Source organism: Bos javanicus, chromosome 20 (assembly GCF_032452875.1).
Source record: "Bos javanicus breed banteng chromosome 20, ARS-OSU_banteng_1.0, whole genome shotgun sequence".
NCBI classification, from domain to species: domain Eukaryota; kingdom Metazoa; phylum Chordata; class Mammalia; order Artiodactyla; family Bovidae; genus Bos; species Bos javanicus.
In genome coordinates this window covers 55,670,519-55,687,785 of record NC_083887.1, presented here as the reverse complement: position 1 = coordinate 55,687,785, position 17,267 = coordinate 55,670,519, and the positions used below count along the sequence as shown (strand labels likewise).

Here is a 17,267-nt window from a genome sequence, read left to right as displayed (position 1 = left end):
CATGAAAGCATTTTAAAAGCTGTAATAAACAAATGCTTATAGTAAACAGAAGATTTATAAAGTTGCTCTGCCTTATTTTTGTTATTGTTTGTAAAATTTTGTTTTGAAAATATTTAAAAAGAGGCCTGCTCACTATTGTTCATCAAAAGCAATTTATTTCCTTTGGTGTCTGATTCTGTTGAAAGAGATGTTCTGAATTGCTTAGGTCTTTATCTTTCTAATATGTAGTTTTAACCTACTACTTTATTTATATCCTCTATCAAAAGATTAACATCTTGAAGATTATTTTAGTTGGTAAACTGGAAGCCAGGTACTGTGGAGGTAAAACTGAGCTTGTATATGAGTTGAAGTTCTGGAGGTGGGTGGGGGGATGGGAGCAGAATCGGTTGTTTTATCAAGTTTTCTTAACGCATTGAATCCTTTCCATTTATTCTGACTCTTAAGACTTTGGGTAATACAATGCATTGGGAACTTTACTTTGCAGCTTAAGTCTGGTGGATTAGTATCAGGAAATAACCCAGGCTGTGAATAGCCAGAATGTTTTTTAGAGAGAAAATATTCTTGATAGGGGGGTTTCCTAGGGTGTAGTCGAAAGGAGAGTCAGTTTGAAAAATCTCTAGGCACTGGCTGGGCCACTTTGACCAAATTGCTTCAAACCGCTCTGAATTTCATTTTATCCAATTGTAAAACTGGAGTAATAATTCCTAATTTTAGGCTATAAAAAGGATCGCACATGTCTGAAAAGGGCGTAAGTACAGTGGCCGGCTCCTCGGGCCCCTTGCCCTCTCAGTCTGCATTTTCAACGTAGCCATCAGTGTGAATGACATCAGTAACTAATTTCTGTATACTGAGCTGTGTTTTTGTTCCATGCTGATTAAGACTTGAGGGTTTCAGTATATTCAGTCAGAAATAGGATATTTCAAACCTCATGGAGATACATATTTGAAATTCTATGAAACACCGTATGAGAGTTTGATCCCAAGTAGACTGAATGATGCCAGAATGGCCACCCTCACTGAATTTCCCACAGCTGCCTACATAACTCAAGAGATGGCATTTCAGTTCTTTTGAGAAAATACAGGGGTGGTCTTAAAACCACAGAAGTTCCCAGCCTGCCCAAAGATTTTTGTTAAATCCATCCCCTCCCCTGCTATCAAGACAGACATCTAGGTAAGTGTCACGTAAGAAAAAAATGTCCAGTAAATCTTATCAGAAGTAAATGATAATCATCTAGGTCTTACCAGTGGATAGTTAAATTGTAATTTTGAAAACACACAAGCCTAGGAAGCAAAGTGATTAAACGACATTCTCTTCTTTGTTCTGGAACTCAGAAATGTGATGACATGGAAGCCGAGTCTCATAGTATATTTTTCTTCTTCTGCACCCTAAGGGTTTAAGGAACATTAAAAATCAGGCTTTCCAAAAGCAGTAGATGTTTTTGAACAAAAACAGGGAAAGCCAGAGTTTTTTTGACTAGCCAAGGAAGTCAGAGAGGGGAGGTGGTAATTGAGCATGCCTCGAAGTCTAGGAGTAAATTCCTGAAAGCTTTAGAGTCTTTGAAATGGAAGCCATCTGCAAGCACCACAGGGACCCAGGTCATAAGGACACATTTCAAGATTATAAGAAAATGGTGTTCAGTTGGGAAGGCCAAGTATTTCCACATTTCCTTCTTATCACTTAAGAGGCTTTCTAAACTTGTTTTTGGATTGATTTATTTTCTTAATCATTTTGAATGACTTAAGAATTTCATTTCAGCCATTTACTAGCTGTGTGACCTTTGTCGAATTGTTTAACTTCTCTGTGCTTCAATTCTCATCTGTAAAATGAAGATTACAATATAGAGTTTCTGTAAAGATTAAGTAATCAGGGGAATGCCTCCCACATTCTGTGTACCTTTATAATACACACTCACTGTAAAGAGGTGAGCGGACCAGCTTTCTTTACTTCATCCTCTGTATCTATAGCTGTTTATATTCTTATTTCGAAGGTTATTACTGCAAGAAAGTCTGGTGGGGGTACCTTGGACAGGAGTTGGTAGAACATAGAAAGCTGGTTTAGAAAAGCCTCCAGATATAGCTCTGATACCTTGAACTTGTTGCCAAGACACTGTGCTAGTTTTAAAAGTCCAGAGTGGGTCCCCAGCCCCCATATTGATTAGTATTACAATGAAAAACAATACTGTGAAAGTCTTTGAAACTTAAAGCCCCTGGTGACTTAAGTACTTTACCATACTTACAGACGCCTGTACTGCAGAAGACCCAGGTTTGACCCTGGGTCAGGAACATCCCCTGGAGAAGGAAATGGCAACCCACTCCAGTGGAGATTTTCAGAGAAAGGCTCTCTGTTTTGATCTGGACTCCACTGGATGACCTTAGGTGTAGACACAATTCATTCATAACCTGAAAAGACTTGGCTTTGTGGTGTCCTGAATCAAGATGTATTCATTAGCATCTGAAAGAAGTGTCTTAGTCATTAGTGCAAAGATTGGTAAAAACCAATTTAGATATTTAAAATACTGAGGACACTGTTCCACATCCCCACCACCCACACCAGAAGTAAAACCAAAGCTTGTCTTACTCAGAGATGTGAAGGTATTGTTACCTGTTGACAAAATCTCTGGAGATAATTATCCCCCCTGGCAACCTTAGTCACTGTGACAAAAAAAAAAAAAAAAAAAAAGGAAGTTCTTTGGCCTTCCAGATATTTGAGATGGTTCATCCTGGAATCACTTTGACTTTTCAGGCATTTAATTCAGGGATCTGCCTAAGTGATTCATCTTTGGCCTTCTGGACACTGGGCTTTGCTGTTGAGTGAAGGTAAAGTCATTTTTCATTTTGGTTAAATTATTTTTCTAATAGTTTCTTTAAACAAGATTTTGAATCTTATGGAATCAGGAGGGAAATTAATTTATCTGTCAGGTATCCACTGTGGGAAAGCGGTTTTGGGTATGGTAAGTGTATCATAGATGAAGTTAAGGGATGAAATTGGACATCTATTGACTATTATGTGTCTTATGCTGTAATTGAAATTTATCCCCTCAAACAAATTATAAGAGGCATTTTGCCTGTGAATAAATAACCAAAAAAAAAAAAAAAAGAGGATTAAATAATGTACATAAGATCCTAGGGCTAACAGAAATTAATAGAATTTGGATCCATGTCTAATAGTCCTATTCTGCTGGCCAATGCTACTTTTTCCCATAAGCCTTGGCTATTTTATCTCATGTAATATGGACACTTGGGATAAAATGGGTAATATATTGTAACACATTAACCTCTTCAATATTCATTTAGAGAGAGTTGTGCTAGGTTCTTCTCTGAAAAATTATCTTAGAAGAGATACACTGTCTAATAAATATTTAATCCATAAATGCATTTAGTGGCCTCTAGATTAGAAATGCTTCCTGTTGTGTGAATATAGGCTGATGTCTATAAGTCATCTCTCTTTCTGGGATGACGATGATGATAAAGGCTGGTTTTGAAGGACCATAGAAAAATGGCCTCGTTGCACTTCACAGGTGGAAATAATCACTCAAATGCCTTACCTGTAATCCTACTTTTGATATACTAATCAGAGACACTAGTCAGCCCTCTTCCAGCTCTGTAGTTGCCTAATTAGAAATAAACCAAGTCCTAAACTCGTGACCCCATTTTCACTCTACCTCCACGGAGGGTTCATTTACGGGTTCATTTACGCAAAGTTGGTGGCTGCGTTTAAATACTCTCCTAATTATCAATGCAACCTCAGTCTTTTGTAAATTCTTGCATCATCCTAACAGAAGGATTGTAAGCTCATCACTAAAACACTTCTTTTGGAACTCAGAGGACCTTAGAAATGTCAGTAGCTTAGTCGAGGTCCCATGAGCTGGTCAGTGGCCAAGTGGAAACCCAGGTTATTTCCCGCTAAAGCTCCATTCCTATCAACCCTCCTTTTGGTCTAATTGAGTCAAATTCTTACTATCTTCAGCTTAAAAAAAATTCCTTGCTTTCTTTGACTCTGATACCAGTTTTGGGGTTTTTTTTAAAGTCTTTATTGAATTTGTTAACAATATTACTTCTGTTTTTTTATGTTTTGGGTTTTTGACCCTTGAGGCATGTGGGATCTTAGTTCCCCAACCAGGGATGGAACCCACACCCTGAGCCTTGGAAGGGGGAGCCTTAACCACTGGACCACCAGGGAAGTCCCTGATACCAGGTTTTGACAATCCAGCCTGATCCTGTGTTCTCTCCAGCAGAGAACCAGTTCCGCCTTCTCGATAGCACCACTTGTGCTTCCTGCCTGCTGCTGCTTTTGCTACATGCCATCTTCTCCGCTTTCTTCTTATTATAGGCGTGTGGTTTCCTTCAGATGCTAAAGAATTTATGGCATGCGTTAAAATAATTTCGCCCAGAAGACTAAATTTTTGTGTCGTATCTTTGTTTCTCTCCTAAAATAAACAAATGTTGCAGGGTTTGGAGCCTGCAGATGGAGGGTAGGAGTTTGAAAAGAAAGCCAGTTGGTTTTAGACTACTTTGGGGGCTGTGGAGTGAGCAGAGCAGTGAAGCATTGTGCCCTAGAAATGCTCCAGAATCTCTTGGAAGATCCAGTGTGCACAGTGCTGTAGAGATGGACATGAGTTTTTCTGTCCGTTCCTAGGGTTATCTGGACTTCCCAGTGGCACTAATGATAAAGAACTCACCTGCCAATGCAAAGTACATAGAAGACAGTGGGTTTGATCCCTGGGTCAGGAAGATCCCCCGGAGGAGGCATGACAACCCAGCCCAGTATTCTTACTTGGAGAATCCCATGGACAGAGGAGCCTGGTAGGCTACAGTCCATGGGGTTGCAAAGAGTCAGACGAAGTGAGTTAGCACACACAGACAGTCCGGTTTACTGGCTTGAGAGCTGCATGAAACATGAGGTTTGATCTTTTTTCTTTAGAATGATCAGAATGATCGTTTGTGGTATTTGGGATGATTTAGAGAATTTAAAAGGGCAGTAAGTTTCTGAAGTAGTCATTAAAATATGAAACTGAAGTACTTAAGTTGTTAAAACACTTGATAAAGCTTAATATTCAGATGTTTGAAATGAATTTTAGCAATGTAAACTGTGTGCATTTGTATTTGGAGAAACTATGATAAGTTTATTTTTAGATAAGAGAGTTCTAATTCATATTTAAAACAATCTATTTAGACATTTCAGTAAGTAGAGAATGAGTCTTAGATAAATTTATATTTTTTTCCCAGGGAACCCTGCAATAAACAAATGACTTTGCAATTTTGTTAATGCTTTTAAATTATCATAGTTTTACAGGTTCAGAAATGGACATATTTCTTAAATAAAGCCAAATTAAACCCCCCCCCCTTTTTTTTAAGTTTATGAGGCAAAGGATATCAGAGAACAGCTTCTCCTGCTTAAGCTTTCTAAATTACGAGTGTCCTAGATTGCATGGCCAACTAATTTTGAAAAGACCCACATCATTTACCTGATGGTGGCCATTCAAAACACCATTGCCAATAGATTAATACAATAGCCAAGTTAAACAGTAACAGGATCTACTTGGGGAAATAGTATATCAAAAGAGAAAGCAATAACAGCCATCTAGTGCCTGTGAGGACATCCAGATTTCCTTGGAATCACTGGATCTTCCCACAGTCCTGTTTTAAGCCTCTCTGAGCTTGTCTTGGAAACTATAGGGGCTGTAGAATGTTTGCTGACTCTGACCTTTATGAATATTCTCAGCTGTTTCAACATGGAATAAGAGCATCTGAGTTTGCTTTAGGCATGTTTAAGACTTGGGAAAAAGGAAAATCTAGAGAAATCAGTGACTTACAGATGGAGAGATTTGAGACGGCTTTCCTCCTATCCTGTATTCCATCCAGGAGGTAGATTATATGACCACTTGGGTATTCACTAAAGACTTGATTGATTAAATGAGGTGTTCAGGAATCTAATTTGCATGACTCATTTTCCTAAGGTAGGAAAAAAAGAGTTTCAATCAACAATTAAATGGTTACAGTAGCTCTTACAGAGTCTTGTGATCGCCCAGCCTCAGTGAATACAATTGACCAGAGGTTATTAGGCACTAGAGTGTCTCAGTAGCCCTGGTCATCTTTTGTTGAGACTTCAAGCTTTGAATTCCCAGGGCTCACCCAGCTGGACTTCAGAAACCTGGTTCCAGAACTTCTACTATGTGGTTTTCAGACAAATAGTAACAAGTGTTTATAGCAATGGTCTCCCACAGAGAGCATTTGTAGCAATGGTCTCCCACAGGTTGTTAACACAAGGTTGATGGTTTCCCAGGTATGTGTTTCTACATGTGACTCACATCTAAGTATCACTCTTGTCCACTACCTAATCCAGTGGTTGACTAAGGAAAAGTCTCATTGAAAGTTTCATTGGTATAAGAGACAGAACCAGTAGCTCACTCCACTTAACCTCCACCCTTTCTGTTCTAACTGGCTTCGCTTCTGCCTTCCAGAGAGCTTAGCTTTCATTTCATTTATACTAAAGTCACCTGGGTGGGTGGGTCCGAGGTCCTCCTAGGAGAAGTCAACTGGCTACAATGCAGAGAAAAACAACTACATGATGGGATTATGACATATACTTTCACTAAGGTAAGAGAAGAATTTTTAAAAACTGAGTCTGAAGGTCACCAAGCTTCTCATGGCTCTGCCTCACCCAACCATGTTAATTGGTCCTTTCCTGCCTGAAAAATATCACATGGTTGAACTTTAAACTTTAATGTTGTCAGTAGTAATACATTCTATGGCTGTATCCTTATTTCCAGCAACAAATATTACCATATTAAGGGGAGACGTGGTGGTTCGAGGGATCAGTTGGCAAATTAAGGTTTGTCCCCAGTTACATTAGGATTTGTCCCCACACTGCCACCTTTAACTTGCCTTCTTTATGACCAAGAGTGACCACTTGCACGTGTCTTTCCTGTTAGTGATCCCCGTTGCTAGGCATACTACTTAAGGAGTATTCTTTGTCATATCTGTAGTGAGATAGCCAAGGGTCCCAAATAAAGGGTAAAGAAGTCCAGAATGATGTAATACTGCAAAAAATGTTACTGCTGTTATAAGTGGAATGAAGAAAAGCTCAACCCAATAGAATTGAGCATGATTTCTGTTGGAAGAGGGTGTCATCTGGGACAGATAATATCTAAAAACCAGCCCCCTCAATTTCCTAAACCCTTAGGGTATTTAGATAGCATCATATAATAAAATTACTGTTAGCAGCACACAGCACGGCCAAGCAGCAAGCCCTGACATGTTAGTAGTTGTTTGCATAGTTTACCCGGCAGAGAAAATATCTAACTGCTAGAACAAATGTTTTAGATCGCTAACATGCACCGTGGTTAGTGTGAAGTGCAAGTTGGCTGCGGAAGAATTTCCATTGAATTCTGATTCTGATAACACATTTAACTACCACCCTAACTAAACCGTCCCATCTTGAGAGAGGGCGAGGCCTTTGGGAGTAATAGCATTTCTTACTAAATACTGAGGTTTGTGAAAATCCTTCTGAAAAGAAGGAAATGGCTATGCTTGAGGGAAGTTTCCACGGGGTATTTTTGCAGCTGTGTTTCTAGATGGAGAGAGGGAAACACCATTCCTTTCTGTTCCTGAGAGTGTCTGGATTCCCCTTGTGTGGGCAGGGTTTCTGGTAAGTACAATACAGGAAGCAAAACTGCATTGTTCTAGATCAGCAGTCGGTGACCTCGTTTCTAAGCCCCAACCCCCTCTATCTAGTGTTTTCAGGGGAGAAAAAGGAGCCTGGAGAGTGAGAGGAGGCAGGGGAGGGGCAGGAGAGGAGAGCTGGAGATACTCTCGTGTAACAGGAATTGCAGAGGCAGGACACTTCGTTCCTGGGTTCCTCAGCTAGGGCTGCCATGACAGACTCCCCGGCCTGGAGGCTACAGTGCCAAAGTCAAGGTGTTGCCCAGTTCAGCTTCCTCTTGTGACGTCTCGCCATGTCTTGCAGATGGCTGCCTTCTGGCTGTGTCCTCATTGGGTCTTCTGTCTGTGCGTGCACTGCTGGTCGCTGGTCTCTCTCTCTCTCTATGTCCTAATCTCTTTGTATAAGGACACACCAGTTCTATTGGATTTAGGCCTACCTCTGTGGCCTCATTTTCACCTAATTTACCTCTTAAGTTTTGAGCTGCAGGAAGTTAGAACTTCAGCATATGAATGGAAGCAGGGCACAGCTCATTTCATATTAGGAAAGGTGGTTTAGAGGAATATTCAAAGCCCCTATGCAAAGTGCCCCGTTCCCTGCCCTTAAGACAAAGGAGGTGGGGAGAATCAGCTGCCCTGGAGCCTCTGGTTTTGTTGTTGTTCAGTCACTAAGTCCGACTCTTTGTGACCTCATGGACTGCAGCACGCCAGGCTTCCCTGTGCTTCACCATCTCCCGGAGTTTTCTCAAACTCACGTCCACTGAGTCGGTGATGCCATCCAACCATCTCATTCTCTGTCATCCCCTTCTCCTCCCGCCTTCAATCTTTCCCAGCTCAGGGTCTTTTCCAGAGAGTCAGCTCTTCACATTAGGCAGCCAAAGTATTGGAGCTTCAGCATCAGTCCTTCCAGTGCCTGTGGTTTACTCCTTGCAAATCCATGTGAGGCAAGCCTGAGCAGTGTTCTCTTTTGAGGACATGAGATGCAGAGAAGTTAATTTCCCTGAGATTCACATCACTAGGAAAGGTAGAACCTATGTGGACTTCAAAGCCTGTTTCTATGGCTCCCTCAGGCTGGGGATGGCAAAGGGTGTGTGCAGGTACTATTCTCTCTGTTGGACTCAGGATAGATGTGGGATGAGGCCTCAGAATCCTTCTCAACACAGTGCTCTAGGCAGTTGCCACCAATCAATAGGCGTTAATTTGTGGTGAAGCCTGTTTTCATTCCAGCACTATATGATCATGCTTTTCCTCTGCATGAAGCCTTTTCCATTGGTTATCCATATTTCTAAATACAGCAAGGGAATAAAGGAAGAGAAGAAGATTTACATAGTCCAGGTCATGTAAAGGACACCTATTCTTGAATAAATTAAAACAGGTGTTCTGGGGGAGAAAAAGAAAAAAGGCAACTCCTACCAGCAGTGGCCTTGGTCAAGAGCCCTTCTTAATGTGGACGGAAGGGTTGACCAGATGTGTAAGCCAGTTTAAAATCCTGTACCAGCATCCATGCTTGTTGGTAGGGATTCAGACTCCAGAAGAATCTTACTGTGGGCAAGTTTTATTGGATGGATGGTTGAAGACATTAGAAGATACAGGTTTTAACAGAAAGCAAATGTGGAAAGAATGGTTGGGATTTTGACAGGTTTCTCTACAGTGGGACAGTAAGGGTAGGGAAGTTAGTGACAGGAGTCATATGAAATTTTTGATAACGAAAAGATCAGGGCTTATGAATTCTGGGGCCTTTCCAAGAAGTAAAACAAGTAGTGATACTGAAGGGACTCTTGAGGGGCATTCTCAACAAGCGTGGGTGTGACTGTGTCTTCACGTAACACTTTGGCGGCTCTTTTGCAAAAAGCACTTTATGACTTTTGAAAGTGCCCTTTCAAGTGATTCAATCATTGCCTTTCTGTTTCGAGCTGCAGGTCACGTCATGTTGTGTTAACTATAGCAATAAAAATATTACCTCACTAAGCCACAGTCTAATTGAATATAGTAATTCAATTTGATGAAACTAGATGAACTACTGGCCCTAAACTAATTGAAAGTTGGTACTGTTTAATATCTTTTATAGAAATAATTGTCTTCATAAAACCTGCAATGTTACTGTAGAATTTTTTTAATTCTTTAATTTATGCAATATCTGTTTTTGAGCCGATGTCTGTAGTCTTTCAGTGTTCAGTTTCTGGTCAATAGCACCTTCTTCCATTCATTCCAGAAAACGGGGATCATCCTGCAAACAAAAGTCTGGCATCTCCCTGGTCATTGCCCCTCATATCCGTCCATTCCTCTCTACACTAAGTTGTGAACCTTGTTGAAGTTTTTACCCCTCTCCTCGATTACTGTGATCATACTCTGCTAAATGCAAACGTGGCATCCCTGTGCTGACACTTTTTTATCATGACTTTCTCTTACACGTAGAATAAAATTATCAAAATCCTTTGCCGATTTGTAAGTTCCCTCGTGTTCACCTTCTGTTTTCCTCTTCAGTCTCCTCTGATCCCCATTCTCACCCACGTGGCCTGCCTTTCAGTGCTTCCAAATGCTCCAACCTCTTTCCCATTGTTCTTCTGCCTGGAATATTCTTTTCTCCATTGTCCAAGTACTCCTCAACCTAAAAATGCCACTTTCTCAGACGTTCCTTTCCTGACTGTCCCCATCCCTCTCAGAGCGCTTGGCATTTTTGGCTCTTAATTGATCAAAACACAATGTGATTATTTAATGTCTCCATTCCTCTGGATGGAAAGACCCAGGAGGCAGGGATGCGTCAGTTTTGTTGATCCGTGACAGAGCTGTCCAGCAGTTCTGGGGCTTACGTGGCGCTTCATATTTGCTCAGTGTCAAGGTTGCCCACAGGACCATATATTTCATGGAGGGCACACATCCTCTGAAAGTCACCTTTGGTGGCTGAGATAACTTCCATGTATTGACATGCAATTTCACCTCATCAGTTGTGCTTACTATGAAGATGAATACCTGATGAACTCCAATTAGTGTAATTATTCTGTTTCTAAGCACTAACCTTAGTGGTAATTGTTCTGCAGGCCTATGACATTATGGAGTAATTAGTACTAATGGCTCAGGCATCCAGGCTTCCTCCTAAGGTAGGGTGTCAAATAATGAAATTGTGTTATTTGGGAAACAAGCAGTATCACCCTGTGAGGTCTTTTCAGACAGAATCCACAGCCGGTGAACATTGGGGCAGATTGTAGCTGGACTTCTCATGCATTCTTTCAAGTGCTTGAATGTCACGGGTCTGCCATGAATCGGTCATATTGAGCATCTTAACCATTGAATTTTTATACCAGTCTTTGTGAGGTCAGGAGTATTAGGCCTCCAGATGAGCATAATGATTTTAACACCGATAGATTATAAACCTAATGAAGTAAATGTGAATTTAATGGGCAGAGGAGCCTGGCAGGCTACAGTCCATGGGGTAGCAAAGAATCAGATATGACTGAGCACACAGCCCTGATTTTATGCTGTGACCACTTACTCTAAATGGTGAGTTTCAGCACAAGGCTTTGTTTCGTTCATCTTTGGCTATCAGTTTCTAGCACAAAACCTATGGTCCAGTAAGAACTGAATGCATAAGAGGTCATGTTTTATGGCCATGTGACATCTTGCTATGCAGATAAAGGCATATTTCAGAGCATTGACCTTTGCTGTACTTTCATATCCAGGAACCAGCTTGTAACAAACTTTTAGCAGATATCACAGTGTTTCCTTTGGGTTGGTGGGGTGAACACAATTTAGAGGGTGGTGATTTACTCCTCACCCACCCCTTACCCCTGCCACTTACACGTACTCTTTAATGGTCAGTATTCAACTTTCATTGTCTTATCCCTGAGTGTCTTTAGCTTCAGTGTGAACTAAAATTCTTAGAGATAAGTATTTTCTTCTCAGCCCTGAGATCTCTCACAGGACAGTGTCTGGTGGTCTAAACCTCATTCTTAATGATAGAATTCTTATTAAATAAAAAAAGTTTGTAGTTTTTGACAATTATAGGAAATTGATTTCTAAAATAACCTGTAGTTAAGAAATAATAATGTAAGGTTCCAGTTAAAAGCAAGTCTAATCTGGCAATACAACTTATTCTAAAACATTTCTAGATATTGATATTTTATTTGCAACATTTTTATTTTAATTGTCTACTTTTTAAAAACATTCAATGTGTGGTTAAAGGTGAAGTGATATCTGGGTCTTGATTGTCTTTATCTTTGAGCTGTGTTGGGCTGGCTATCGGACATCTCATACCATCTACATGATTAATACCATAAACACATGCTACTTTTACTAGTAAATCAATACGTTGTCTTAAAATGGTCTCATTTTAGATGAAATGGGGCGTGTTCTACAAGATGGCTGTAGACTTGTACGGTCTCATTTTCAGTGAGTTCAGTTTGTGAATTAGCCAGTGGCATTCTCTGCAGCTGTAGCTCCTTCATCTCCCCCTTCCTTTCTGATGTCCCTCCCTACTAACACATAGGATGGCACATCTGTATGGATTGAAGGGAACTGGCCATCCGAAGGGAGAGCTCAGCCTGGGATCATCGACGCTGTAGGGTCATGTGAGTTGGATTTAAATTGAGTAGTAGAATGAAAAGGGCAGTGACACTCTTTGCAGTTAGTTTTTGATCTTATGTGCTGTTGAGTATCCCTAACTCACCATACTGACAGCTGGCTTCTCACATACCAGACTTCTTGTTTTGAAGCCTTGAGGTTGTAGATTATGTACTTGGAATATGTAATTAGCTGGAATGACATGGTATTGATGGTTGAGCAGCGGTTTATGACACAAATGAGTAACTGGATGACTGATAGACCTTTGGATGTGTATTTCCAAGAAGAATTTACTAAGCAATACTTTCCTTGATTTATTTTTTTAAAAAGTCATCTTAATGTGGCTTGCTAGGATAAAGATGTCATTTTGGTTTTAAAGTTGAGGAATATAAACAGAAAAGTTGCTGTGGCTGCAGTAAGGAAGCCCAAGGCATGGTTGGCTTAGACATTCAGGTCCCTCATCCCCCAGCTCCAGGAAGCCTTCTGTGTGGGCCTCCTGCTGTTGTGGATACCTGTGTTACTCCCCTTCAATTTTTTGTGAAGACAGTTCTATTTCTGTTCTATAAATGCATTATCAGGTTGGGTGCACATGACGTACACGCACACATTTGAAGACCTAAGCCTAAAAATTTATTTTATATAGTTAAAAGGTACAGGTATTACTTGCTAATGAATGCAGTCTTTATTTTAATGTCAATGGTTTTCTAAAAAACAAAACAGGCAGTGGTTTTGGTAAGCATATTTTTAAGACTAAGCTTTTTAAAAGGAGTTCAAATGAGCAGCCGACGTGGGAGTTTGCTACTCTGTTAAATGCAGTGTAGGAAAATACAAACCACATTAAAATCTTGTAGAGTTAATGTTTGTTTACTGAGTGAGCTGAGAGACGCAAAGACCTGTTAACCTTGTTTTTAAGGAGTTTACAGTTGGTGAAGGCAAAAAGGTTCACCAGTAATTACAGTGAGACAAAAGCATTGGTCTGTATCCACATAGAGATATTAGATGACTATTGAATTAGCAGCCTGGATCAATCATTATCTCTGTCTTCTCTCTGTTCTGCTGTTGGTAGATCCATCTTTTCTACTTAACTAAGCCATCCATGTGGGATATTCCGAGTTTGGTAGGCTATTATTTAAAGAGTTTTATGTAACTATCACTTTTGAGAGGGACTTCCCTGGTGGCTCAGATGGTAAAGTGTCTGTCTACAATGCGGGAGACCCGGGTTCAGTCCCTGGATTGGGAAGATCCCCGGGAGAAGGAAATGGCAATCCACTCCAGTACTATTGCCTGGAAAATCCCATGGACAGAGGAGCCTGGTAGGCTACAGTCCATGGGGTCACAAAGAGTTGGACATGACTGAGCAACTGAACTGAACTGATCACTTTTGAGAATATAGAATCCAGCATTGGTTTCATTTAATTCAAAGGTTTTAATCACTCGGTAGAGAAGTCATTTACATATCTTACATTTTCATTAAGAACATAGTACTTTGGGATTATAAACTGAAGGGAAAACCTTCAAGCCTAGTTAGTTCTCAGAACACATATGAATATGCTTTAGGTCTCAAGCAGAGCAGCCTCTTCAGTATCTGAGGGACCTATCAGGGAAGGGTTCCCAACTGGTGCCCCCTGACCACTGTAAGACAGGCTGCTCAGCCTGAGAAATAAAAGGGAAGAATTTCTCTTGTTCTTTCTTTGAAAGTCTCAGAAAAGCACTGAATGGTTTGTAGGATCCTTCAAATCTTTATTCTTGGGAAGTTGCTTCCTGAATTCAGGAATGAATGATGCTTGTCCTTTGTTCTAGAGAGAGTTGGAATCTCTAGGAACACAATGGGAGGAGTGTGGAAATGACTCTGATCTGGGACTAAGGAGTATCTCTGTACAAAGTTCATTTTGATAAAAGGTGCTTTGGAAAATCTTAATTCTAAAGTTTCTTGGATTGGGTAAGTTTGCAGTGCTAAAGTTAATAACATATCATTGTTCTATTAGTATTCCATGTTTTGTCATAGGAGTTATATTTACTTATGTGTCTAATCCTTTTTGCTCTAAAGTGCTGGTTTCTCTTGATTCCTGTATTGCAAATAGCTTACAGAGATACGTGAACATGACTTTAAAAAGAAATCTCAATGACTTCATGGCAAGTTTGGTAACCAATCTCATATTGTTCCTCTAACCTTCACCTTCTAGTTTGATTTGTACTACCTGTTGTCTGTACCCGCTGACTGACAAATGATTATTTTTCAACCCCATGGAGAAACTCGTTGGACATAGAAACCCTGTCCACTTGACTGCTGTTCTTCTACAACTTAGGCAATAGTTGTCTCAGAAATATTGTTCAACATAAATCATTGTATTAGTCTTAGAGACTATCTACCTTGAGGGAGAGAGGCAAGAATGATTATTCTGTACATTTTAAAAATTTGTTATTACATGAATTTAAACCAGTGACACATTTGTGAGTCCCTTGGGCAGGTCATTCGGAGAACTAATTTTCTAGCTGATAGATGGGAATTATAGTATTCATGTTCTGTTGATATTCTCTTAAGTAGTTAAATGGCTACTGAGTATATCCTGAGACCATGTCCTAAGAGTTTAGTTTTCACGTCACTGTTATTTATATCATCTTTGTAGACCCTAATATCTAGACGTTGAGTAAGTCAAATGTACTGGATAAAGCACACTTCTCATTAGATCCATCTTAAGAAAAAATTCTTAACAGAAAGTCTTGATGTAAATATATCAGGTCTTCATATCAAACAAGCCACTGTGTAAATCCTGATATTTTCAAGAGCTGGTATTTTTCTGTATACCTTTTAAAGTTTGTTAATGGAATTTTCCAGCTCACCTTGCAGTAAACAACCACAAATTCTTTCTCGAGGTGTTGTAAGCAAGACTGATAAGGCTTCTGAGAGGGAAGCAAAGAACCTTCCTTGAGCGCCTCAGGAATGCATTTCTAAATTAAAGCACAGATTAAAGATCTGTTTTTAATGTTACTGACTTTGACGCTTTTCATTTTGAAGAAAGAAAACTGCCTAAATCTGGGGTTGGGTTGAAGGCATTACCGTGTAGACCTTTAGAGACAGATGTTTAAATGAGGCTTCTGTAACCTGGCCAGGGCAGAAGGAGAAGAGGGTGGTAGAGGATGAGATGGTTGAATAGCCTCACCAGCTCAACGGATATGAATCTGAGCAAACTCCGGGATCTGAGCAAACTCCGGGAGATGGTGAAGGACAGGGAAGCCTGGCATGCTGCAGTCCACGAGGTTGCACAGAGTCGGACACAACTGAACGACTGAACAATGACAGTAACGTGTGTCACCGAACAGTACAAACGTGTGTGGAGAGGCTGGTTCATGTGATAAATGCTTATTTGGAGTCTTGTCTTCTCTGAGTTTCTCAGTCACGTTCTCTTGGATGGGTCTGAGCACTTTGAGACACTTTGCCTAACACTTTACTTGTTGTGTGACTAGGAATATGTTTGTGAATTGTGCTTATTCTATTGTCCAGGTGCCTTTCGTTTGTTTTTTCCCCCTCTGTTTCCATTGCTTTCTCTTTTCAGAATAGCACTGCACTTTCTTCTTCTTAAACTCATTCCAGATTTCTTTGGTTCTCCTCAGCATCTTAGTTTCATCCAGAAAAAGTGGTCACCATTTTCAGCCAACTCACCTGACATAGCTGCCTATCTGAGTTTTTATTGAAGGCAAAATAAAACTTCAAAGACGCTGAAGAAGCTTGAGCATCCCTTCTCTCCCTTTCAACTAACACCTACCAGTGTTTATCTTGGGAGTAATTTGAGGTTTATATGATGAAACATGTAGTCAAGTGTTAATAGAGACTAATATCAAGCTTCAGAACAGTGTGCAGAAAGCTTTAATATTTTTTGTTGAGCATTTGATACTCTCTGATCGTGGGTTTCTGTGGAATCCATGAAAGCTTGGAGGAAAAATGCTTGCCTGGCTCCCTGATAACCTCAACCAAATGTACTGATGTTCAGCCCCAGCAATTTCCCATCGGAGCTTGTCCCACCTTTTGTCTCCTTTTCTTCTTGTGCCTTATGCCATCTCCAGTTTGCCATCCCATTTTCCAGCGCCATGTTGGCTCCTAATTTCTCATAAATACCTGAAGTGTGGTGTAAAGGATATGACTCTTTAAACGTGATTCATTGTGAATCATATTTCAATATTGATATCACAGTGATTTCCCAAAGAATATGTGGAAGCTTCTTTCTCAGTGTAAACTGTGAATCATCTACTTTCAATCCAACGTTGGTTATCTTCAGTATGTTTTAAGGACCCAACTTCTCAGGTGAAGACTACACAGCTCTCTAGTGAATGGCTAGAAAAGGATGACGGGTCTAGTGCTTGCTCAGTTCAGGCTGTAAGAAGCCAGTGTAGCTGCTTTGAGCCAAAGGAGTGTGTACAGTAGTGACAGTAAAGCCACACGAGTCCTTTACTCTCACCTAACTCATCAGTCAGCACTTGACTTGATACTGGGCTTCCCTGATGGCTCAGATGGTAAAGAATCTGCCTGCAATGTAGAAGACCTGAGTTCAATCCCTGGGTCAGAAAGATCTCCTGGAGAAGGGAATGGCAACCCACTCCCGTATTCTTCCCTGGAGAAGTCCATGGGCAGAGACCCTGGTGGGCTCCAATCCATGCGGTCTCAAAGAGCTGGACATGACTGAGTGACTTTCATGGGCAGAGACCCTGGTGGGCTACAATCCATGGGTTTGCAAAGAGCTGGACACAACTGAGTGACTTTCCCTTTCACTTTAACCGAATATTATACAGTATTCTAGCTCCTTCTGAAAGAAAGTGTAGCATAGAAGAAAAGTCTTCTCACTTCATTTCCCCCACTCCCTTTTTTTTCTTTCCTTAAGTTACCAGGCCCCAGGTCCAGATAAGAAGGTCGATGTTAGTCCATGCACAGAGGGCTGTGTATTTGGTGATAACCATTGGCCTCACACACAGCTGGAACCTAGGTCTCAGAGTCCTAAGGATGTGTTGAGATAGCTAGGGCCATCATCTTAATTACAGCTTTGGTTACCTTCCTTCCAG

The 17,267-nt window shown here is 40.6% G+C and overlaps 1 protein-coding gene across 3 annotated transcripts in view; it reads left to right on the top strand.

The window, feature by feature from the left end:
* Positions 1-17,267, top strand: part of BASP1 (brain abundant membrane attached signal protein 1) — a 54,919-nt gene that overhangs the window by 3,654 nt on the left and 33,998 nt on the right. The window contains exon 2 of one of the 3 annotated variants that reach the window (XM_061393843.1): positions 2,743-2,816. The exons of the other annotated variants lie outside the window; for them this stretch is intronic. The gene's annotated coding sequence lies outside the window, so the exon portion shown is untranslated. The remainder of the gene's footprint in view (positions 1-2,742; positions 2,817-17,267) is intronic. 3 annotated transcript variants of the gene reach the window in all.